Here is a 26,786-nt window from a genome sequence, read left to right as displayed (position 1 = left end):
TCAGCCTAGGACTTTCATGTGCCTGGCAGAGATTCAAGCAATTTGATCCTCCCCTGATATCTCAGGGTATACAACAGTGGCTAAATGGAATCAGAAATGGAGCCAGAAGGTCTGGTGCACAATAGCTCAACTGGCTAAATCCTTACCTTGCAAGTGCCAAGATTCCTTTTGGGCGCTGGTTCATGTCCAGGCTGCTGTACTTCTGTCCAGCTCCCTGCTTATAGCATGAGAAAGCAGCTGACAATGGCTCAAAGTCTTGAGAACCTGCACCCAAGTGGAAGAACCAGAAGAAGCTTATAGTTCTAGACTTCGGATCAGCTCAGCTCCAGCCATTGCAGCTCTTTGAGAAGTGAACCAGAGGATGGAATATCTATCTCTCTGTCTCTCTTTCTCTCTGTACAATCTGATCTACCTTTCCAATAAAAATAAATAACTTTAAAAAAGAAAAGAAATGAAGCCAGAGCTCAAACCAGATACACTAATATGGAACATAGCTGCCCAAGTTGAATCTGATCAGCTGACCAAAAAACATTTTGCTTTTAAAAATCCAGACATATCTGTGTCTTCCTTGGATGACATTACAGAGAATTAAAGTATCATGTAAAGCATTAACTGAGAGGAATGACAGAAAATATTGGCAATACAATTTCATGATATATGGTAGTTGCTGCAGTAAAAAGTAAATTACATTTGCTCACTGCTTTTATGAAGGATGTTTTCCAAAATATTTCATTCAAAGGTAAATATATTTTCGTAATGTATAATCAGAAAATGGAAGAGAAAAAAATCTCAAAAACATGAATCTGATTAGATTGGCACATGATACTGATGAAGAAAAAAGAAAAGATGTGATATGTTAAAATTACCAAAAAAAAAGAGTTTGCTTAAAAAGTTCAAATTTAATAAGCAGGAAATTGGAGAAAAAGATGCATAATTTTAAATGAATATGAGAGGCACAGATGTCTCTGAACAGTTTCTAGAAACAGAAATCCTAGAATAACTTGAGGTTTGTGAGGAAAGGAAATCACAAAGCAATGGAATTCTACTCCTTTTGTTAGAGAAATAAGAAGAGAAACCGCCACTGCACCGCACTGCAGATGTGTAACAATAAATGGCAAAATCAGAGCTTATCAAATTTTGTTTTGATCACATCTCTAAGTTCCATGGTCTTCAGACCAAAAAGCTTAGAATGAGCTATAGAGTCAACGATGCTAAAATAGGTAGCTCATTGTGGTAATTTCTACTATTCCTATAGCTTGTCAGGCATCCTAAAATGTCTCTGTAAATACATTTTTTCAACTCATGAAGTGCATCACATGAAAATATTCTTCTTAAAACTTTAATGCTAGTTGTTTTACCAACCAAAGAAAATTTAAAAAGTCAGCTTTGTGGCTCCATTTAGGCATCTAGTTGTACACATTTTTCCTCTATCATATTATGGTTATTTATCACTATAGACATTTCGTGGCTTTTGAAATTCATTTATATGTTCATGTCTAGAAGACCATTTTCTATTCAACCTTTACTGTAAATAATAATTACTGAGTCAATCACTTTAGACTTCATATAGATCCATTTTGTAAGTCAAATTAATCCACATTCACCATCTTACTCAAAAGCACTGAGTGAAATATCACACCTCAGTTTTAACACTTAACAGTACTTCAGCAAACTAAATCAAATATATTTTTATTACAGTTTTCCTTCCTGTGTATGAACTGAAACTCAAATGTCGCACATCCAAACCTCCTTCATCATATTCCATTCCATGCAACAGATACAAACTGTAAAACCCGGCTCCCACGTTCTCTTCTTTGAAACAGTCTTACTTAGGGAGTACAGAGAACAAAGGAATAAGAATAGCAGACTGGCTTGATTGGCCACAGTGTTGGCAGGTTGGGTAGAAAAGATGGGTGGCCTCAGAAGGAGTGGAAAGAGAGACAGGCATACAAGCAGTACTTGAGGAAATTATGCAGGAGAACTTCCAAAATACCTGGAACATGAAACCAATCTAAATTCAGGAAGGCCAGAGGACTCCCCACAGAGGACCCAAAACGATCCTCCCCAAGACACGTGGTAATCAAGTTACCCTCCAATGAATACAAAGAAAGAATCCTAAGGTTAGCACGAACCAAAGAGAAGCTTACATTTAGGGGCAGGACCATCAGAATCACTGCCGACTTCTCAGAACAGACGCTCCAGGCAAGAAAGGGGTGGAACAAAATCTTTCAAGTACTGAAAAAGAACAACTGTCAACCAAGAATACTCTACCCAGCAAAGATTTCATTTGTATTCGAGAATGAAACTAGATACTTCCACAGCAAAGACAAATTAGAAGAATATACCATCACAAAACCAACTCTACAAAATCTCCTTAGAAATGCACTACTCCCAGAGAAAAAGGAAGCAAGCCATAAACAAGGATGGCAATCTGGGAGATCTCAATAACGTCCATCCACAGAAACGACAATCAATTACCAACAACCTCAAAAACACAGGCATATGGTACGGCAAAATTATAATTTCTCAATATTAACCCTCAACACAAATGGCTTAAATTCAACACTCAAAAGGCACCGATTAGCAGACTGGGTTAAAAATCAGGACCCAACTATATGCTGCTTGCAAGAAACACATCTAACCAGAAGAAACTTCAAGAAACTGAAAGTGAAAGGGTGGAAACAAATATTCCATGCCAATGGACGAGAAAAAAAGGCTGGTGTGGCAGTCCTATTCTCAGGTGACATGGACTTCAAAGTAACGAACGTCAAAAAGGACAGGGAAGGGCGGTACATTTTCTTGAAAGGGAAGATCCAACAAGAACCAATCGCCATTCTTAACATTTATGCTCCTAGCCCGGATGCACCCATCTACGTGAAACAACTACTTTTGGACTTAAAGGGAGACATAGATGAACATATGATAATTCTGGGAGATCTGAACACCTCGCTAACACCAATAGATAGATCAACGCAGCAAAAGCTCAACAGAGAAGCCACAGAACTCACACAAACAATAGAACAATTGGACCTAGTAGACATCTATAGAATATTTCATCCTAAGGCCACAGACTACACCTTCTTCTCAGCAGTGCATGGCACCTTCTCCAGGATAGACCACATAATAGGACACAAAGCAAGTTTAACTAACTACAAAAATATCAGAATCATACCATGTACCTTCTCAAACCATCACGGAGTGAAACTGGAAATCAACCACTCAAAATGTCCCAGAAAACACGTAAACTCCTGGAGGCTGAAAAATATGCTATTAAACGAACAATGGGTCAGAGAAGAAATTAAAGATGAGATCAAAAAATTTATGGAAACCAACGAAAACCCAGATACAAAAGTCCAAAACTTATGGGATACTGCCAAAGCAGTGTTACGTGGTAAGTTTATTGCAATTAGTGCGCACGTCAAAGCCCAAGAAAGGCAACAAATGCAGGAATTAAGCACATACCTCCAGGAAATGGAAAAGCAACAGCAGAAGGACCCCACAAACAAGAGGAAACAAGAAATTATCAAAACAAGACAAGAACTAAATCAGAAAGAAATTAAAAAAACCATTCAGAAAATAAATGAGTCAAAAAGCCGGTTCTTTGAGATGATAAACAAAATAGATACCCCACTGGCGCAACTGACAAAAAACAAGACAAAGCGAGAATTAGCAGCATCAAAGATGAAAAAGGCAACACAACAACAGACACTACTACCATTAAGGAAATAATTAGAAATTATTACAAAGAACTATACGCCAACAAATCCGACAACCACTTGGAAATGGAAAGATTCCTAGACTCCCACCATGTACCAAAACTCACCCCAGAAGCAATAGAAGACCTGAATAAACCCATTACCGAATCAGAGATAGAATCAGTGATTAAAGAGCTCCCAACAAAGAAAAGCCCAGGCCCAGATGGTTTTACCACAGAATTCTACAAAACATTCCAACCAGAGCTAACCCCAATCCTTTACAAGCTCTTCAAAACAATAGAAAAGGAAGCAACTCTTCCAAACTCATTCTATGAAGCCAATATCACCTTAATCCATAAACCGAATAGAGAATTAACAGAAGGAAAACTACAGACCGATCTCCCTGATGAACGTTGACGCTAAGATTCTCAACAAAATCCTAGCCAATAGAATACAAAAAAACATCAGACAGATCATCCATCCAGACCAAGTAGGTTTCATCCAGGGAATGCAGGGATGGTTCAACATAAGGAAATCCATAAATGTGATACATCACATCCAAAAACTGAAAAATAAAAACCATATAATAGTATCAATAGATGCAGAAAAAGCCTTCAACAAAATTCAACACTACTTCATGTTAAAAACCCTAACCAAGGTGGGGATAGAAGGAACAATCCACAATATAATCAAAGCAATATATAAAAAAACCAATGCCAGCATCATACTAAATGGAGAAAAACTGGATCCCTTCCCACTGAGGTCTGGAACAAGACAAGGCTGCCCACTATCACCACTGCTATTCAATATAGTCCTAGAGGTACTTGCAGAAGCCATAAGACAAGACAAAGAAATCAAAGGAATCCAAATTGGAAATGAAGAAGTCAAGCTTTCACTATTCGCAGTCGACATGATTCTTTACATAGAAGCACCAATAAACTCAATACAAAGACTCCTAGAACTCATACGAGAATTTGGCAGAGTGGCAGGATACAAGATAAATGAACAAAAATCAACAGCCATAGTGTATGCAAATAGCCCAAAGATGGAAGAAGATCTAACCAACAAGCTGCCATTCAAAATAACAGAGAAAAGCATGAAATATCTGGGAATAAATTTAACCAAAAGCGTAGAAGATCTTTATGAAGAAAATTACAAAACACTCAAAAAACAAATAGAATAAGACCTCAAAAGATGGAACAACATCCCATGCTCCTGGATAGGCAAAATTAATATCATCAAAATGTCTATACTACCAAAAGCAATATATACATTCAACGCAATCCCAATCAAATTGCCCAAAACATTCTTCATGGAACTGGAAACAATGATACACAGATTCATCTGGAAACACAAAAAACCACGAATAGCCAGAACCACTCTGAAGAACAGGAACTTAACAGGGAGAATCACAGTACCGGATCTATGGACGTACTATAGGGCAGTGGTTATCAAAACAGCGTGGTACTGGCACAAAGATAGAGAGGAAGATCAGTGGAACAGAATAGAAACAACAGATGGAAACCCACACAGATACAGTCAATTAATCTTTGACAAAAAGACAGACAACAATCCAAGCAAATGGGAAGGTCTGTTCAATAAATGCTGTTGGGACAACTGGTTGATAGCCTGCAGAAACAAAAAGATAGACCCACATCTCTCACCATACACTAAGATCAAATCTAAATGGATAAAAGATCTAAACCTACATCCAGAAACCTTCAAACTTTTGGAAGAAAATGTTGGAAACACACTGCAACACTTGGGAGTAGGTCCTCACTTCCTAAAAAAAGACTCCAAAAGCAGTAGAAATTGAGACCAAAATAAACAATTGGGACCTCATCAAACTAAGAAGCTTCTGTACAGCTAGGGAAACAATCAACAAAGTAAAGAAACAACCTGCAGAATGGGAGAAGATCTTTGCACACTACATAGGAGATAGAGGGCTGATCTCCAGAATATACAAAGATCTCCAGAGAAACCAAAACACCAGAACAAACAAACCGCTCAAGAAATGGGCACGGGAAATGGGCAGACATTTCACAAAAGAATAAACGCAAATGGCAAACAAACATATGAAAAAATGCTCAAGTTCCCTGGCAATAAGGGAAATCCAAACGAAGACAACAATGAGGTACCACCTAACTCCAGTAAGGATGGCACACATACATAATACCACCAACACTTGCTGGCGAGGATGTGGGGAAAAAGGAACCCTTCTCCACTGCTGGTGGGACTGCAGACTTGTACAGCCTCTATGGGAATCAGTTTGGCGAATACTCAAACAACTGAAAATCAACATACCATATGATCCAGCAATAGCACTCCTAGGGATATATCCAAAACATCTCCTACACAAGAAACCAACGTGCACTCCTATGTTCATAGCAGCACAATCTACAATTGCAAAAACCTGGAAGCAACCAAAATGCCCATCAAAAGAAGACTGGATAAGAAAGCTATGGTTCATCTACTCTATGGAATACTACTCAGCTATTAAAAAAAACAAAATGCAGTTCTTTGTGGTCAAATGGGCCCGACTGGAATCCATCATGCTAAGAGAAATGAACCAATCCCAAAAGGTTAAATACCACATGTTTACCTTAATTTGAGATGAAAAGATGCCAACTTGGAAGATAGTACCTGTATATTGTAGTATTAGTGCAATCTCTAACAACCTGTATCCAATGCAATAAGATAATGCGATATAATCTATAAAGCAACAATTAATGTCAGAATACTTAAGATCTACATCGAAAACCTGTAAAACCTACTATACCCTCAATACACTATGTTAACCTGTAATGGGGAGGGAGTGCAGGGAAATCTTTCAGGACCATAAAAAGAGTGAGAAAAAAGTACAATATAGCCTATCAAGATCAAATCTGGTAATTCATAGACAACAGACTCAAAGCGGCACTAAACAACAATAAAACTACTATACCAATGCATGAGGGGGGGAATTGGGTGTGATCCTGACAACCTCTTAACAGGAGGTCATGTGCGTGGAGCAGGGGGGCACTCCAGAGTGGAGCAGGTGGTAAGGAGGAAGCTTGGATTCCAACCATGAAGACTCCCAGACCTTCACCACAAACTATTAATACAAGCAACAAGGACTATATCCCAACTGCCAAGGAGGCCACAGGGAATTGGATGCCCTCGGAGGCCGAGTACTCTGAGGTCACCCACCCCCAACCGGAGCTTCCACAGGAGATGGAAGAAGTCCAAACACTACCGGGCAGAAACCAACATCATCGGAAAGCCAACCAGAAGCCCTGAGCAGTCTGCAGAAACAGAAGAACAATAAATGTCCTTTGGGACCAGGGAGGACAGCTTTCTCTGGTCCGAGCCTGGCTCCAACTCTGGACCCCCACCCTCCCTTGCAATGACCATCAGGATCGCTTCGAAAACCCCTCACAGCAAACAAATAATCACACAAACTAAAAAACCTAAAATAAATAGACAAACAACAGAAAGTAGAGCTTGAAATCTGACAGGAAAGAGCTGGCGTGGATTGGCTCATGCCTCGCTGGGTGGGACACAAAGATTAGTTACTCCTCACCATGGTGTTGAGGATTTTCCTGCACACCCCCCCAAAAAACATGTTCTGCACCTTAAATGTCGACAAATGTCTTGTTAGAGTTACAAGCCAGTCTAGATTATCCTAAAATCTGCCAAGATCAGCAAAATTATACTTCAACACAACAAATGGCTAAATACTAAAATGAAATAGACACGAGACAGCTGAATGATACCTTATAGCCATTTTAAGGTATATAGCAGCCGGTGCTGTATATAAACTAAAATTGAAATGTCAATGAGCTAATCATAGGTTGTGGTTAGGACTTGCTTTTTTTTTGTTTGTTTGTTTTGTTTTTTTAACATACTGGTTACTCAAAACCATGTCAATTCCATAATATTGCAAACTGCTGTTGATGTTATATTGGGACTCTTAATTGACTGGGATGATATTCTACCAGCTCTAATTTTGGACCAGAAATGGTCTCCCCAAGAAACTGTTCAACCTATCTGGACAATAAGTAGCTGGACTCTATGCTTGGTATATGTTTGCAAGGAAAGAATCTTGATTGAATTTGAACTGTAATACTGAATCAAGGTGGAGGAATCCACTGGGGGAGGGAGGGGGAGGGAGGGGGAGGGATGGGGGGATTCCCAGAGCCTATGAAACTGTCACATAATGCGAAATAATTAATAAAAAAATAAAAGAAAAGATGGGTGGCCTAAAGCGGGGAATGAGTGGAGATTACAGTCAGCTAATGGTAAGTTGAAGATTGTTTCCAGAGTCTTCTGAGTAGGCATGAATTCAGCTGCTGGAGGAGTCCAGAGGAAGTCGGGAAAAGTCAAGGAAGGATGTGAGGGAGAGCAAGAGGGAAAGAGCCTCCCCAACAAGCCGGACTGAGCAGCACTTCTGCTAGTCCCAAAGTGAGAGTAAATAGATGGCCCCAAATTCAAGCAAGGCCACTTTCTGCGGTGGCTGGCATTAAACCCAAATATATCTGTTTGTTGTTGTTGTTGCTGCTGCTGTTTGTTTTGTTTTGTGAAAGCCACCCTGTGTTCACTGATTGCTGTCCTCTATCTTGTACTGTGCTTAAGGCCTAACTTTTCCTCAATGAATATCACAAAGTGTCTCTCATGGTATGAGTGCTGAATACTGAATCTAAAGGCTGAATCTAGCATCCAGTTAAGCAAGATAGAAATACGGAACTATCCATAAATGAAAAATGCCCCCATATTTCATTCTCCCTATGAATATAAGTTTTGCTAAATTCTCAATATAATCCCTTCAGTCTTTCTTTCTGAGCATTTATGTAATTTTACATGTTTTATATAGCTGAGGATAATAAAAGAAATAGTACTTATTCTTTAACAAACATATTGTAAACCTTTGTGGGCCATTTAATCCTATTCTAAAACATGCATTTAAAACAATGCTTGTATGCTATTTCATAAATTAACAGTAATGACATTATAACAATAATTGCAGTCCATTTTGAAAGTAGTAGATATAACAGCAGAAAGTCATCGAAACAACAAAATAAATGAAATAAAAACAAATTAAACACATAATAAACGTGACAATCTAACTACTTTCCATGGAATCACAATAAGACCTAGGAAACTCATTACAAATCCTACTAATATTAGCAAATTTGAAAATTATGTTTGCAGGGGAACAGGGTGAGAGAGTGATAAAGAACATATGGAAGAGCTGGCCAAAAACTAATATTGAATCATTTTTGAACTTTTTATCATTGTCTGAGTCATCATTTTTCATCTCTTTTTCTTTCCTTTTGAAGAATGGGGCTCAAAACTTTCAAAAATGTGTTTAAAATAAATGTTTATGCCTGCAAATGAAAGAGATAAGAGTTAAGAAAAAAAAGGAGAGAAAGATCTTCCATCTGCTGATTTACACACCAGATTCCCGCAACAGCAATGAGTTGCCTTGGCAGGCACTCCATGCCAGCAGACAGGCATTCCATTTGGATCTCCCACAAGGGTGGCAGGAAACCAAGCAGCAGGACATCATCTGCCACCTCCCAGTGGCATGTTAGCAGGAGACTAGACTGGAAGAGGACACAGGACTGGATTCTAGATGTTTCCTTATACACTGAGGTTATTTCAAGTGCTAGCTTAACCCACTGCACCACATGCCCACCCCAGAACTACTAAAGTTTTACATTTTGCAACACATCACTTGAAGGACACAATTTTAATGTGAAAGAAAAGCAATTGGATACCTACAAATTAGTTATGTACCCAATGCTTGGGTTTTCTCAAAATACCTATGGCATTGAAACAAAGTTGCATGAATTATTAAAAAGGCATGTTAGTACAGTTTCTGAATGCCATTTGAAGAATTGGATGAATGTTACTGTTCATTTACCAGATGGGGAAATCTTGGATTTGTGCAGATAATTGCAAATTCTAGTTTAAAGGAAAATCCCAAAAGCTGTATCTATCCTGTGACTGTCTTCTAGTCACAGAAGGAATATCCAAGTTGGAGATCTTCATGTGCTATTTTTTTTATTGGATTGGGTTTCAACTTCTGGCACTGAATAAGAAGAAGATATAGTAGTTAACTTACAATTCATCCTTGCTCCATTTAATATATAGAAATCCAAAGGAAGGGCATCCTACACATGAGCTTGAGATCGAGCGCTCAGGAAAAAGAAAGCAAAACCAAGAGAATTCCATGTCACAGAAACCAAGAAGCAAAAGTATGTAAGAAGTACTGGTTGGCTGACTCTTGAATACTGCTGCAAATTAAGAAAAATTCAGACACAATTAGACCACTGAATTAGGCAATGTGATACTTAACAGAGTAGATTGGTAACTGCAGTTTTTCCCACTTACAGGAAAGTGTAACTTGTGAGAAATAAAGGACATACGATTCAAGAAGAGGACAGTAGCTAGCATAAACACCCACTCTGTGTTTAACACTCATTTCAGGCTATGCCAGAAGGTATTGCATTCACTTTCAAAGGTAAAAAGCTTCTTTGCGCAGACTATTTTCTGAGAAACATTATGTTTATATTGTATGAATATAAACCTATTATGTTTATAGTGTATAGTCATAAAATTTACATGGAAATTCTGCAAGGAAGAAAAGGTTTTTGTTCTTCTCTATGTCATCTATAGTCCTAAGCAGCCATACATGTTGGCATAAACAGTAAGGAGTAAGAAACAGAAGGTCATTTATTTCTTCTATTCAGCTCATCCCTTCACCTAAAGTATACACACACACACACACACACACACACACACACGAGCAAGAAAGAAATGTAATCATAATATTCTTTTAAAGCAAAGAGATAAATGCTGGTATTTCAAGAAACTTCATTTTTGAAAGTAGAAGATATTAAGTCAATTAACATAAGCTCCATCAACATAACGGAAGATGGAAGGAGCTTTGTAATAATAGACCCAGACTTCATTTTTGTGCTGCCATGAAGTAGTTAATGACATATGTGAAATAATTCAGCTTCATCTGTGTTTACTGATGTTTCTTAAAGATTTATTTATTTATATTGGAAGCGCATACTTAGCAAGAGGACAGACAGAGAGAAACATCCTCCATTAACTGATTCAAACCCAAGTGGCCGCAAAGCCTGGAGCTAAACAGATCTGAAGCAGGAGTCACGAACTTCTTTTGACTCTCCCCCTTGGATGCAGAGGTTCAAGTGTTTGGCCCATCCTCTGCTGCTTTCCCAGGCCAGAAGCAGGGAACTGGATGGGAAGCGGAGCACCTGGGACATGAACCAGTACCCATATGCAATCCTAGCACTTGAAGGAGGATTAACCAATTGAGCCACTGTGCCAGGCCCATTTACTAATTTTTAAAACTAAAAATCTGAGCTACACTATTTTGAGTTTCTATCTAGGTTTAATATTCTGTTACTGCATAATTCTCCATCATAATTTTCTAACATGAAAGATAAAAACAGAACATATATTCTGTGTTTTAATGATCTTATATTCTCCTAAATCTGCACATGTAACTGAATTATTTGGGTAAATAATTGTGTTCTATAGCAAATGAAGTTACATCTGTATGCCCTGTTTTATACATGAATCTTTATGCAAAAATATTTCCAAGTCAAATGTCAGCACAGTGTTTAATTAAATAATTTTCCAACAAATATCCAGAAGAACAACATTTTCAAAGGTTTTAGCAATGTTGAATCGAATGAGAATATTTAATTAATACAATAAACTGCACAAAATGCAGTTCCTCATTTTCATGACATTGTAATAAAGCTTACATTATGTTTTTCATGTATAATTAGAGTGGAATGGAATATTCATGTCTTAGGCACATTATCTATACAGAGCATTGTAAATACTTGTTAGCAGATGAACTTTTACAAATTGAGCTAAAATATTTTATATTTTGTTTAATATTTTGTTTGTTTTCTCAAATACAGTCACTCATCTACATCTTTAAAGCCATATATATATGTTAAGTATAATGTTTACTGAGTGCCATTTAGTTATTTAATTAAATTTGCTGTTCAGGGGAGAATAGCATTGCTTCCTCACACTGCAAAACAATGTTCTTAACATATTTTTTGAAATCTAATTAAAACATTATTAATTTGCTCATTTATTGCAGGATAGTAAACCAGATATTCAGAGAAATCCAATCAAATTCATTGGATTTAAAAAATCTTTATGCTTATCAAGTTCTTGATTAAGTAAAATAAATATTCAGTGGCCAAATGGTAGGCTAAATGGTAGAGCTGTTCTTGTATTAGAAGCTCAAACTTTCTAAACAGCTTACAGTAGACTTTGCAACAATCTAAACCATCCTTTCCCTAGATTTTGTGGGCATTTAAGGGGTGAATCAATGACTTGCCCCCTCACCCATTCTGTAGCTTTCCCTTTCTCTAGCAAGTAAACATATACATGTATATGTAAATAAGGCAACAAAAGCAATATCCCACTGATTAAAAGGATCACATGAAACTAAGGAAACGATCTACTGAGTAAAGACAAGTGTATGTATAATATATGTTTTCTTTATCTGGTCATTAGTGATGGACTTCGCAGTTGATTCCGTATCTTAGCTATTGTAAACTGGGCTTCAATAAACATGGGATTACAAATAACTCTTTTATAACATGATTTGGTTCCCTGGGTAAATCTCAGCCTCCCAACTCCTAATTTAGATCCTTGACCCATTGTGAGCTGGTTTTAGTATAAGGTTTAAGACAGGGCTCATGCTTCCTTTCCACATATGTAGATCCATTTTTTCAACACCATTTAAAGAGACTGTCCTTTCACAAAGGGTTGTTTTAGCTCATTTTTCGAGGTTTGTTGGTTGTTGCACACAGGGATTAATTGGGGGGGGGGGGTTGTATTCTTTTCCATTGGTCTACACATCCATTTCTTGTGCCCAAATGAGGCTGCTCTGATCACAGTTGCCCTGTAATATGTCTTCAAGTCTAGTATTGTGATAGCTCCAGCCTTACTTGTGATTGTTGTTTAAGCTTTATCTATTCATAGCCACTTGTGCTTCCTTATTTATTTTAGAATTTTTTTTCAGATGTAGAAATAATGTCCTTAGTATTTTAATTGGGATTGCCTTGAAACTATAAATCGCTTTGGACAGTATGTACATTTTGCTCATATTAATTCTTCCAATCCATGATTATGGAATATTCTTCTGTTTTTTGTGTGTGTTTCTTTCTTCAATGTTTTATAATTTTTATTGTATGAATTTTTCACATCCTTATTTAAATCTACTCTAAAGTAATTTTTAAATTTTTATTTGAATGATGCTGATTTTACAAGGTTCTGTTCATCACTCATTATTATTAGAAATTTCAACTTTGATTTTATGAACTTTGTGTTTTTCTCATTTTGTTTTTAATTTTATTGCATGAATGTTATTAAAATAAAATGTTACATGTTTATTGCCCAACTGTATATCCTCCTTTATGAAGTGTCTCTGTTTTCTGTCATTTTCTTCTCTTTTTCAATTTAATTTAAAAGATAGAGAGAGTAAAAAACAGAGATTTTCTATTTACTGATTCATTCTCCAAATGCCTGCATCAACCTGGGTTGAGCTGGAAGAAGCTAGGTACCTTTCATTTAGTTGTAAGGGTCTCATTTATTATCTGCACAATAGCAGAAAGCTGGATATGAATCAGCGAAGCAGGTTCAAACCAAAAATTCTGATACAAGTTGCAGAGATCACAAACAATAACTTAACTATTGTGCAAGACACCAGCTCTGTACCTTTTTTAAAAATTAGATTGTTTTATTTTACTAACTTGTATGTGATGTTTTGGAAAAATGAGTATAAGCATAAAACAATGTTATTAATCAAAATTAGATACACACATTTATATATATGCATTATATGTAGCAGTCCTTGTTAAATCTTGCATAGCAGGTATCTTCTCTCACTCTAGGGAATTATCTTTTCCCACTGTTTAACATAATATTTAAATAACAAACTTTATAATTTAAAATTGTCAAATTTGTCAACTTTATATCTTGAGAAAATGCGATTTTTAAAATGTGGCAAATTTGTTGTGTTGTGTTCCAATACCTTTCTTTCTTTTAATTTTTATGATTTTTTTATAATACTATGGGTCTTTGGGTACAATTATATTTTTCAATATAGACAGTTAATTACTTTAGCACCGTTTAATGATTAAACCATTTCTCCTTGATGATTACTATAGCTGAATCTCTTTAAAAATTATTCTTAATTCTAAATGTGGGATATCTTCTCAAATTGCTCAGTTTATACCTTTAAAAGTTTCATAACAATACTTGATATTTTGTATATCAGTTAATATTTCATAATCATATTTTCACAAAAATATGAATGCACAACTAGAATTTCATCAAATCTATAAACTCATTTGGGAAAATTATGTTAGCTATTCACCATAAATACAATTTTCACAGTGTGTTGCACATTTATCAAAGATTTATTTATTTTTCTATCTAAAAGTTGGACAGTAGTTGAGGGATTAAGGAGAGAGAGAGAAGAAACATGAGAGAGACAGAGAGAGGTTCTATACACTGGTTAACTCCTCAGTGACCACAAGAGCTAGGACTGGCTAAGGTGAAACCAGGAACTGGGAATTCCATCCTGTTCTCCAACATGGGTGGCAGTGTTCTAAGAACTTGAATCATTTTCCATTGCCTTCCCAGGAACATTAGAAACAAGCTAGCTTTGTATCAGACAGGCTAGGATTCAAATGAAAGCACTTTAAACATGTCAGCTCCGCAGTGACAGTTTAACCCACTGTGTCATAGCACCTGCCTGGCACTTCACATGTTTAATAACACAATAACTAGTACATTTTAAAATTTCATTTTCTGAATTTCTGTTGTTAATACGCTTTATAATTCATTCAGTATGGTTACTGAATTTTCCTAATTCTAACATTTCTATATATTTCTTTTCTTTTACCCATCTCACTACAGTGAATATGCGTCAGTACCCTATTGTGGGAGCTTATAATATCAAGTTTCATTGTATCTGATCTTAAATGTGATGCTTCCAGCATTTCACCACTGAGTATGGCATGGGACACACATTTTTACACTAGTTACATAATTGTGAGGATTCCTTTTTCTTCCCATTGCTGTTCTATGATTTTAATTGTGAGTGAATGTTGACTTTTATCAAACCATTTCTGCTTTTATCCAGTTGGACATATGAGTTTTCAGTCCTAATATATTAAGTCATCTAGTATTTCTTAGATACATTCCCTTTAATAATTACTGATATGGGTGTGTTTAAAATAGATCTTGTATCTCTTCTTGAAGGTATGTTAACTTATGTTTTTCCCATATTAATATTGACAGGTATGTTACTAAAATTGTGCTAGCTCCATTAAATCAATTGTATAATAAAACTAATAATGGTAATTTAATTAACAAACAGGAACATTTTATACACTGCTATAACCATTAATTCAACAAATATGAAAACCTACCATATACCTGGTATTCTTTATATACTGGCTATATAAACAAAAATTTTATTTCCTGAGAATTTATATTATGGTAAGATAATATAGGGGATATCCACAAAAGTTAATCAGGCAGATGCTCACGCAAGATAAGAACACCTGTAAGAGACAGGAAATAGGATTTCATGGGGAGGACAGGGTCACAATTTTAAATTGGTGTTACCAGACAGTGCCTCTATGGATGTGACTGTACAAACTCCTGAAGAAAGTGAGGATGGAAACTTAGCAGGTTCCACCCGTTTGATATACTGATTGCAAAATATGCGTAAATGAAAATTCATGAATGATACTCAGCTTCCTCATCTTGTTTCCTCATCTTGTTTTGTTTGATCCTGGCACTTTTTGCTATATTAGCATTTCCCTGCTGGACCTGAAGGGGAGTCTTCAGTAACATTCATTGTGCCTTTGTGTCTTCTTTTGCTCTTGGTCAGAGTCTTCTCCTTGGGGCAGGTTTCTAAACTGTTCACCCACAGGTCTACAGTTCAATTTTACTTACTGCAGTTGGTACACGGCTCTTTGTTTGCAGGCACTTGTGCTATTCCCTCCAGTGAGCTCCAGTTCTGGGTTCTTATGTTAGATTCCCACCATAGTCTCCTTAGCCCCAGCTCCTGGCTCACCAGTCTCCATCTCCTGTGATTCGTTGCTTGAGCTGCACCATTGTCTGTACAACCTTTCTCCCACTTTCGGTTGGAGTAGTTCCCAGGATTAGGGAGATACCAGGTATCCTATATATCTAGGTTGTTGGTGGTGCTGATCTTGCCAGAACCTGTTAGCCCTTAGATCTGAGGGCCACACGGACCTACTTTGACCTGCATAATGCCGTAGTAGGTATTATTTTCCTGCGGGACCAGTGCAATGCAATGAGCTCAGTGAATTCTCGCCAGCTCAGCACACGTGCAGCTCACTGTTGTCCCCTGCAGTCTTAAATCCTTTGCCACACTAAGAAATGACGCCTGATGCGCCACTACTAGAGTTCTTAATCTGCTGGCCATCAGGTCAGAGGGCTACTCAGACCTGTCTTGGGTGGAACCTATAGGATGCCATGTTGTTGCATTCACTGAGCTAGAAATGAGTTCACTTTGATGTATTATTCCTCTGTTATTTTTCATGTGCCAGAATACATAATGTGGGTATAGGAATGTGAGTAAAGGAATTCATCTCTTCCGTTCCACTTTCTCGCTCCTCATGTTCCTTTCTCTGCCACTTTCACCCATTTTATCACAATAGCATAGTCCCTTAGCACAATTTCAGGTTTAACTTTCTCATATTTAAGTGTCTCACGACATGATCAGTATAGGCAAAAGTAGAAAACCTAGTATAAGTCTTATTATGGATATTAGAGGAAAGTAAAATACATTTCATTTTCCTTGAAATTCATTTTTACGAAGCAGTGACATTTAATTATTACCAAATAATTATAAATTATTGCAGTCAAATATTAGAATAAACTGAAACCTAAGCAATAAAATAACTTACACATTTTCAGATATTCCAAATTGATCTCTGGGCATAAAATTGCCCATATGCTTAAAATTGTATGACTCCAACATTTCTTTTCCATGACTTTTTGGATGTCATCAGTGAGAAAAGAAATGGTGAAGAACGTAGCATCTGTGAGTACTTCAGAACTGCTCTCATTTTGTTCTTTAAGGATATCATCAAGTTTTATAGGTTTTTCTCAATTTTAAGTTACATAGCAAAGAATATTTGTCATTTCCTATTTCAGTCTTGAGAAAGAAATGTTAATCAAATGTCTTTACCCAACAATGAACTTTTAGGACATCTGTCTGGGATCAGAGATTAGTAACAGCACAAGACTGTCCTTGATTGAACTGTGTCACTGTTATTTTTTTTCTCCTCTAGTTAAGTGTGTTTGAAAAGAAGTCTTTACTGGTAAATCTGTCTGTTCGCCAAAGTATTTATTAAAATCAAAGGTTTATGATAATGCCAGAGGAAAGGCAAATAGGACATACTTCCATTTCTATGTTCCTTCTCCTACTTGGAAAGCACAGTTTTTGAATCCTACTATACAATGGGATCAGAGATAATACAGAGGATTCCATTCTATACTCCCAACCACTATTTTTTAGATCTTGAGCAAGTTGCTGCTACTTTTCTGGATCTTGATTTTCTTCTTCTATAAATAGATAAAATAATACCTAAACTGCACTGTTGCTCTAAGAGTGAGAATCAAAGTTCACATTAAACACTAGTACATGAACAATAAATAGAGCTCCACTATTCTATTGAAATATCTCCTTTTCTTCCAAAAGATAGTTCACTTGGGCAACAGTATGTTTTTCAACACTGAAACTAACATAACAATTCAATGATCCCAGAGTTTCATAACACTTCAATGAGACAACAGATAGAAAGTTTGTAAAGCAATCTATAGTAAAGAGCATACACTAACTAGATGAAAATTTAATGATTATTATTATCTAAATACTTCCTTCTCAACATGACATTCATTTTAAAGAGTTAACTTTTCAGTATAAATCCCTGAGAAGAGACTATTACAGGCAGGACATTTAAAGTTGTGAGTCAATAATCAGGCATCAAAAGTTGGTTTCCAAGCATGATTTAAGATAAAGAGTGCAGCTTAAGGAAGATTAATGGAAGACATCATGAATAATTTAACTTCAATTTATCTCTAATTTCCAGGGATACCATGTCTAGAACAAATAGTTGTATAATATGAACAAGGTATGAGATTACAAGTAGTTGAAAGGGACTTTGGTTCTATCTTTAATGGCAAAATTCTTAAAAAAAAAAACTAGATGGAAAAGAACACAACTGCATCCATTTTTAATTCAAACTAAAAGTGAATAAAGGACAATGTGGGTTTTGCCCTTGTTATCTTTATTTTAAATTTTCATGATACCTTTTGAAAGGCCTTAAACATTTTAAAGAAAAAAATCAGGCTCTTAGTTATATGCAAGTGCCAAGAAATCACTCTACATTGTAATGAGTATGTTCTTGAGTCAGGAGCAAAGAGCATAGTTTGGAAAGGAAAGATGAAGAGTGACAGACTGGCTCCAGAGAGAAAACACAGAAATTGTCTGTTTTCAAAATCTCCCTTCTCTCAGCAGCTGACCAAATCCGCCCAGAGGCTGTGCCTTTGGGTGTCACTGAGGGCATCATTTTACATACACCCACCATTAGGGAACCGGTTCACAGAGGTGACAACACAAGGGAACGCAACACTGCTTGTTCTCATGTTCTGGGCCTCTTCAAATAGAAGAGGTCAGTTACAGGTCCCTCTGATGACAGTCTCATGCTACACCCAATGTAAATCGCATTCCCAGATGCTGAGGAGGAAAAGAAGCTGCCACCTGCCAAGCCTGACCCTAACCTTTCTTTCCACTGAAGAGTTTTCTTTTGATAGTATCCGTTCCACAGATGGTCTTAAATTTGATGAAACAAGGAACAGAACGATTGCTTGAAAACAAAAATATTTCATTGCAAGCTACCTATATTCTATGCATTTTCTTTCCTTGGGATTTCAATGTGATTTTTAATTGCCATATTAATGTTTCTTAATTTTAGCAACAAAAAGTCAAACACAGTATTTTATTTTGTATTAACTATTACAGATTTTGCACTCACAAAATTCAACTATGCTCCAAATATTTTCAGTTTGTGAAGTGAATTAGATGAATTGCAATATATTTTTTTTTCTCAGGTAATGGCTCTGAGCTACCTGTTAACGCTTTCTCTTCACTTTCCAGATATTTGGGGGAAAATATCTACCTGTATAAGTCAAATATTTTTTGGAACAAAGATTCACTGATATGCATTCCTTGAGGAAACATACATATTATTTACTCCATTACATATTTGGAAGTAATTGCTTGTATTTCCTTCAGTAGTTCATGATAAAAGTCTGAAAAAAGTAGACAGGTTTTGACAGTTACATAAATGATACATACACAGATAACTAGATACATAGATGATGTAGATTAGATAAGTAGGCACACAGATTGATAGAGTTAAGCTCTTCTATTGCATTGAAATATTTATATATAAAACAAATTTATAGATGTGTGTTATGAAAATATCTATTTCATAAAATAAGAAAGATGTGTGTATCAAATACGTTTTTGGTTCTAGTTACTCTTGCATCCTCAGTAGGAAATATTCCAGCAAAAAAAATAATATTTGATTTCAGGGATAGCTTTTAGGAATACCAGCAAGTTCAATCATGACATTCAAACAGATAAATAATACCTCTATTCAACTCTTACTCTTTAAAAGTTGAAAAATAGCATGATATTGTGTGAAGTGACAGAATTTAATTCTAACATGATACAGTTTGTTTAGGAAGATTTTGGTTTTATTAAAAGCTTTTTTTGATAGTTTTTACTATATTCATGTCACATACTAAATAAGCTGAAATATTATATTGACATATTTCAATAATTGTAAGCTTTTCCAATTTTGTAACATTAAATAAATGATCTAAAATTCCTACACAAGATAATTGTTTCTCACATCTGTATATTATATAAGATTTCTTGACATATTCACTTCTATGTCATCAATTCTATGTTCACTAGTTGCCTTTCATAACAAGTGCTGAATGCCACTCAAAACACACATCGTAGAGAGTACATTAAGCATGTCCCACCATTTACCAAGTAATTTTCAATTTTGCCTTGAAGAGATTGATACTAAAACAAATCTCTTCCTTATCACTACTTCCCCCCATGAAGAGAATATATTCACATCATTGTAATAGGAAGGCCAGAAATTGCAAAAGCGAGACACTGAGAACAAGGAGAACAGAAATGAAGGTTCACTTTTCGCAATTGTGTGTGTATAAGATTAGAAAAGCAATGTGTGAGATACACAAAAATTCCAACAGGTAAAATAATAAATCTACTATAGTAGGATAAGAAAGTAAGGGTAGAGTTTAAAAAGCAGCTACAAAATGGCAAACAGTGCTATTAAGCATCATCAGTTCAGTTCCCAAATTTCCATGTTATCCAAGATGATTTTTGATACTATTTCATTTATTCACTCATCCATCTGAACATTACTTGACAGTTTATGATGTACAAGCTCATATCCTAGGAATCATGAGAACTATGAATTAAGATGTTTCTTACAGTATCAATCTTTTCACTGCAAAATCAGGAAAGAATTCAAAGAACTAGTGAAAACGGTCCTTAGAATTTCTGAGATTCAGCAAAAGAGAACTTGATTCAGTAGACTGAAATTTTCTGTGCTGAATAACAATCCATTTTCTGCATTTACTGTGTGGATACCACACGACATAAAAGAATTTCTGGGGAAAATTATGACTAAGAAGTGAATATAGCAAAAAAAAATCTTACCCCTGTATGGGCAGTATATCTGCCATTGTGCTTGCTAAAACTTCTCTTCTGCAGCCCCTAATGTCCAGTTTGGTGTTCTTAGAGAGGAGATACTGGTTGGGCATGGGTTGCTGGGATGGAAGTATTAGGACTTCCTACCAAATCTGAAGCTCTTGGCTGTTGCCATTTTTGAGCTTTTCTAGAATCACCAAGGAATGGTGGGGTCTGTTTCCTCCTATTGCATCGAGGGAGATGAAAATGTAGCTATTTATCAACATGCTCTGAACACAGTCCTTCATAAAGGTAGTACACAGGAATTTATGAGCTGAGAGACCCCTTCCTGACTCTTATCAGAAGCCATGAACTGAACTTTAGAATCCTATTGCAACCCAGGGAATTAAATATTTATAGTTAAGTTTTTCATCTAAGGATCCTGTTTCCTTTTATATTTAAGTCTAGCAGTTTGGTTGAGACAGCCAAAAGGTTATGTTCAAAATTTTATGAATCCCTAGGCCCACCAAATTGTTAATTGGAATGGGATATTACTATAAGGGAAGAGAGAAATGTCTGTCATAATTGTATAATGTTTGCTTTCTCTGCACTGTGGGAATTCTCAGGGGTTTCATTAGCAGATGGTTACTGAAAGCTGGCATCCTGGAGTTCAGACTAGTGCATAGCATTCTTCTTAATTACTCAGCAACTAGCCTGCACAGGTCAGGGCTAAAGGAAAGGTATTTAACTCAGAGCATTTGATTAACCACTATTTAAGTTTATAAACTTGATACATTTTTTTAAAAAATCATCTACTTGCCACTTATGTGCTTTGCTTAGTAAATATACTAAATAGCTAAAGTAAAGCATTATTTCAAAGATGACTTTTAGACTCAGATATTTCCTTTACATTTGTAATGACTGAATAAATAAGAAATAGCAGTAACTAATGAAACTCACAATTATAAGCTCAATGGTTATCTCCGAAATTCTGGAGTCCATTTAAATAGATATGCTGAAGAGAATTCCTTGTGATGCTCAAAACTGAAACTTGGTAATAATTACATAGAAGTTCATTGTTCTACTTTTGCAATAATTTTAAGCTTTTAGTATCCCCATAATAAGTACCAAAAAGAACCTTGCATGTTGAAATAGCTGTTGCCTATTTATATAAAATGGAAAGTAATAAGTACAGAAAAATGTAGTAAATATTGCTGTACGCACTGAATAACTAACCTCTCATTGAGATGCTGTAGTACCTGAGGAAATTGGATGATGTTTTACTGAAGCTTCATCACATTGATACAGCTAAGATGGAGTTCCACACTGGCACAGGACACTAAAAAAATCGAATCCTAGGTCCACTGAGTCCCCTGTACTGACATAGTTTTATCTAGGTTAATGTGACATCACCAATTCTCCCACTGAATGCAAAGTGGCAGCCAGAAAGATGACACATCCTCACACAGACTCCCACTCTGCCCTTTCGTCTTTGCCTTGACTGCATTCACACCATTTGGAATTGACTCCATCCTAAAGAACAGCTTGAAAGCTTTAGCTGAGGCTCTTCACTTGCAGCTCTACTGAAAATTCACTACAGGTTGACAGAAGAAAATTTTATGTTAAAATATTTCATCATCCTGTTTTTCCAGCCTTGTTAATATACAATTAACATTAACATATGACTTTCAAACAGTCCAACAAAATTTTCAAAGTAATTGTGATTCTTCAGTTAAATCCAAGTTATTTTGAAGAATGAACTCTTTCCATAATAGTTAAGTTTCTAATTTTTGATTCAAATTATTCCTTCTCAAATTTCCAAGTACAATTAAATAATACGAAAGAGGAAAAAAAAATTCTACCACATGAACGAGGCTTCATCGTGAAATTTCATGTATCACACATGGAAAATGGCAAATTTTCACATTGCAAATCTAACCTGTTTTTTTATTCATATGAAGGTACATTTTAGACTTACTTTTTGGTTAACAAGTTTTGCTAAGTTTAACAGCATACTTTTCTTTAATTTTTATATTTCATGATACAGCCCTATAGGCTCTGATACTTCCACTTTAATCTTCCCCTTTTCTCCCCTGCTCCCCAACAACATATTTCTTGTAGATATAGGAACAGAGAGGGGTGAGGACAAAAGAAAATCATATTAAACTAGGCATTCTTTAGGGAGTTGCAGAGCTTATCCACCATGCCTGAGGGAATAGTCACTTCTGAGAGATGTAGACACAAGGTGAATATGGCATGAAGAAGTCTCAGGACACTTGTTCCCATACAAAATCAGCAACGGGAAGTAGCCCTTTGACAGGGCACCCCTTGAGACTAGTCCACACAATATGCAGACTGAAAGATACGTGAAAACTAAGTTTGCTGACTTAACTATGCCCTGTCAAGAAAATAAAGAATAACTGTGTCTGTATATATGTTAACCCAGAATTAAGGTAAAGAATTCATACTGTGTTTATTGATTTACATATGTATTAGCATATGTAAATGAGTATTTCTACTTTTAAAAACATATGTATTAATGCACTCTTTGGTAGACATATTTATTGATTTACTTATAATTTATATATACATACACTACTATAAATTTATATTAAATACTAGAAAAGAAGCATAATGCCTTTCTTATTTTTATAGATAAATAAAAGTTCTATTTACTTGACTCCCCCAGAATTCCAATGAATCATCTTGAATTTTACTCTGAGACCACAGAGCTGCAGACAAATCTATAGATTTGTCCCTATTATGATCTCCAATATGGCTCTGTGGACGTTGCTTGCTTGTGTTTCCTCTGATCCTATCTCTTTCACTGCTGACAGTTAATACTTTTAAACTTTGAAATTGGTGCATTTGGCCACAAGTGTGCCCAGCCTTACATGAATCATTGATGTAAATCATTTTTACAACTGGATGTACATATGCATTCCACTAAACATTCTTCATCTAGTCTTGACTAACTTCCTGAACTTTATCTCTATAAAAATTCTGATGGCAGTATTACTAAATTTTGAAGTTAATCCATGCTACTTTACATGGATCCCTCTAACCCATTTTTCTCGTGTAGCACTTTAAATTGTAGGTCCACATTTTCTGGAGATCTCCCCTTGCTAGTTCCAACTAAAGGTAATCTTTTGTGCATATAGGCCAGGTGAGATTCACTAAAGGACACATACAGGAGTATCTACTCCATTAAAAATGTTAAAAGATTCATTGAATATAAAATTATATGTCTACAAGGAACACTGAATAAAATATGGGTGGATTAATTTTGTTTATTAATTTTTAGAGAGATAGAGAAGCAGAGAAATTGAAAAGTAGATATATTGAAAGAGAGATGGTCACAGCTTCTGATTTACTCCCCAGATACTGGCACCATCTAGGCTCAGATGGAGACAGGAACTCAACCCAGGGCTCCCATTTTGGTCTCAGGGAGTCAGTTACTATCTCTGATTCTGAGGGATTATATAATCAGGAAGCTAGACAGGAACCAGAACTGGTGATAAGTCCATTAAGTATGAATATCTAAGGAGCTAACCTGACAGGTTGAAAGTCCATTCCCAGGACAATTTTTTTTTAATGATGTACACACAGACTTGCTACAACATGAGTTTTATGATTTGAACATCTAATAGTCTTCTTTATCACTTTGGATATCTTTCAGCTAAGCTGGGAATAACAGAAAAAGAAACACAATATGTTGTGTAGGGAGAAAATTAGCAAAAGCATACCCACAGTTATGTGGTTGGGAGGTAAATACCCTTTACAAAACAGGACAGAAAAAAAAGGCGACTATTTTTGTCATTGCTCAGTGGAGAATTATATATTTGAAAAGTGATTTTTCCAGTATGTATGGAATAAATATTCTTGAGTTCAATTGTCCCTGAGAAAAGAATAAATGGAGTTTAAAGGCAACTGTATATCTTCCCAACACAAATATTTAAGTTTCAAAAGAAGACTTCAGAGAGATTAGATTTTAAAAAAAGACTATAATGAAGTTTAAGATTTATTTATTTTTATTGCAAAGTCCGATATACAGAGAGGAGCAGAGACAGAGAGAAAGATCTTCCGCCCAGTGATTCACTCCCCAAGTAACCACAATGGCCGGTGCTGCTCCAATCCGGAGCCAGGAGCCAGGAACATCATCCAGGTCTCCCACTTGGATGCGGGGTCTCAAGGCTTTGGGCCGTCCTCGACTGCTTTCCCAGGCCACAAGCAGGGATCTGGATGGGAAGTGGGGCTGCTGGGATTAGAACTGGCACCCATATGGGATCCTGGCGAGTTCAAGGTGAGGACTTCAGCTGCTAGGCCACGGCTCAGTGCCCTATAATATAGTTCTAAGGAGACAAAATGTGTGTCTTCTTTACTTTTATCTTTGATCATTTTTTTAATACCTAATGACATTTTTTTTCTAAAGTCAGTGCAAATGAATCAGATAAAACTTGCGTTTTGTGACCCTTTGTTCCTAAGCACCTATCAAAAAGGAAGTGTGCTTCTGGATAAATTGATTGTAATTCTATGTAATTTGTTGAAAAAGATGAGAGTATATCATTTTTGACAGTGTCATATATAGAACACTAAATCAGTTTTCCAATTATAACTAACATAATTTGATTCTTTTTTATGACTTCTATAGATTTAAAAGTAGCACATATTTGAATTTTTTTCCATCTTGTAGTTGATACTGTAGATATAAATGACTGCTTCCTGTTTAACCCAAACATAGCAGAAGCCCACAGTTTTTGGTCAGGGAAGGGTAGGTGAAAAGACACACTGTGGGCGCAGCATGATGGCCTAGTGGCTAAAGTCATCGCCTTAAAAGCCCCGGGATCCCATATGGGTACCAGTTCTAATCCCAGCAGCTCCATTTCCCATCCAGATCCCTGCTTGTGGCCTGGGAAAGCAGTTGACGGTGGCCCAAAGCTTTGGGACCCTGCACCCATGTGGGAGACCTGGCTCCTGGCATCGGATCGGCACAGAACCGGCCATTGTGGTCACTTGGGGAGTGAATCATCGGACAGAGGATCTTCCTCTCTGTCTCTGCTCCTCTCTGTATAACGGACTTTGCAATAAAAAATAAACAAATCTTAAAGGAGAAGACACACTGTACAGGTTTTTGCCCTCTGAGTTACCGTTTTGACTCCATGTAAGGGTCATAACACAACATAGGAGTCAAGCAATGTGCAGATAAATCTAGGTATATTTCTCCTGGTATTTTTTTTATGAGTTTCACTCTATTAAATCACTTTTTGTTTGTGTATTTATTTCACACAAGAAATAAATGGGAAGTCAAACTCAAATCTTTCGCATCATAGCTCTAAGCACACTGCCTCAGAAAATATTTCCCCTTCCATTAGGCAGGGTTGCTGGATTCAATATCAGTGTTTATGCTGAAATCTATCTCGCCTTCCACTGTCTTCATAGAGTCTGTGGTGACACATAAGAACAGCAACTGAACAGACTTGTTATTTTCTAAATCAGCTTTCTCTGAAGGAGTCCTCAACTTAGCCACCCATGAGATACTTATCAGATGCATGCAATTTTGCCTATACTTAATCAAGTTGAAATTGACTTTGTCTTTTTACCTCACAGTTTGTGTAACAGAACCTAAACATGAGAGTCTATACACTTAAATAATTCTGAAAACTCTTCTGTAGGATGTGTCATTATATATATATTCAGAACATCTGTACATTTTTGTGGCCAGTTTCATGAGTCTAGATATGATACTTCTGACTATTGTTTATAATTTTAGAACATGTTTCCATCCTATATTAGTCAAGATAGAGATGGCAACATTATTAAAAGAATTTTCAACTCCCATCCATTGGCTTTTAATGTCCAAATTATTTATTAATGTTTCATTAATAAATAATGGTGAGTTGCAAATCTACATGATGGAATTCTCACCTTCTGTGACTCTGTGGTGTCTCTTAGGAGGGAATTTTTAATGCCTGAGTATTATCTTAAATAGCAGAGATCTTCAGAAAATGACACAGAGTATTGTCCATGGCCTCCTCATTTTCTCATTTTCCATGTCTGTTTGCCTCCAAAACAGACTCCAGGAAATCCTTATCCTACTGCCCACAGTCATAATCCAGGAATAGGTTGTTGTCTTAAACTAAAGAAGGAAGACACAATCTCAACCTGGCACTTTATCTATATCCTTATGTAAATAAACCCTCTTCCCTAAGACGTAAGCTGAAAAGTTAAGTGGACATTTTATCATCAGATGAGGGATAAACCAG

Source organism: Ochotona princeps, chromosome 11 (assembly GCF_030435755.1).
Source record: "Ochotona princeps isolate mOchPri1 chromosome 11, mOchPri1.hap1, whole genome shotgun sequence".
Lineage (NCBI taxonomy): Eukaryota > Metazoa > Chordata > Mammalia > Lagomorpha > Ochotonidae > Ochotona > Ochotona princeps.
Note: the sequence above shows the minus strand (reverse complement) of the source record.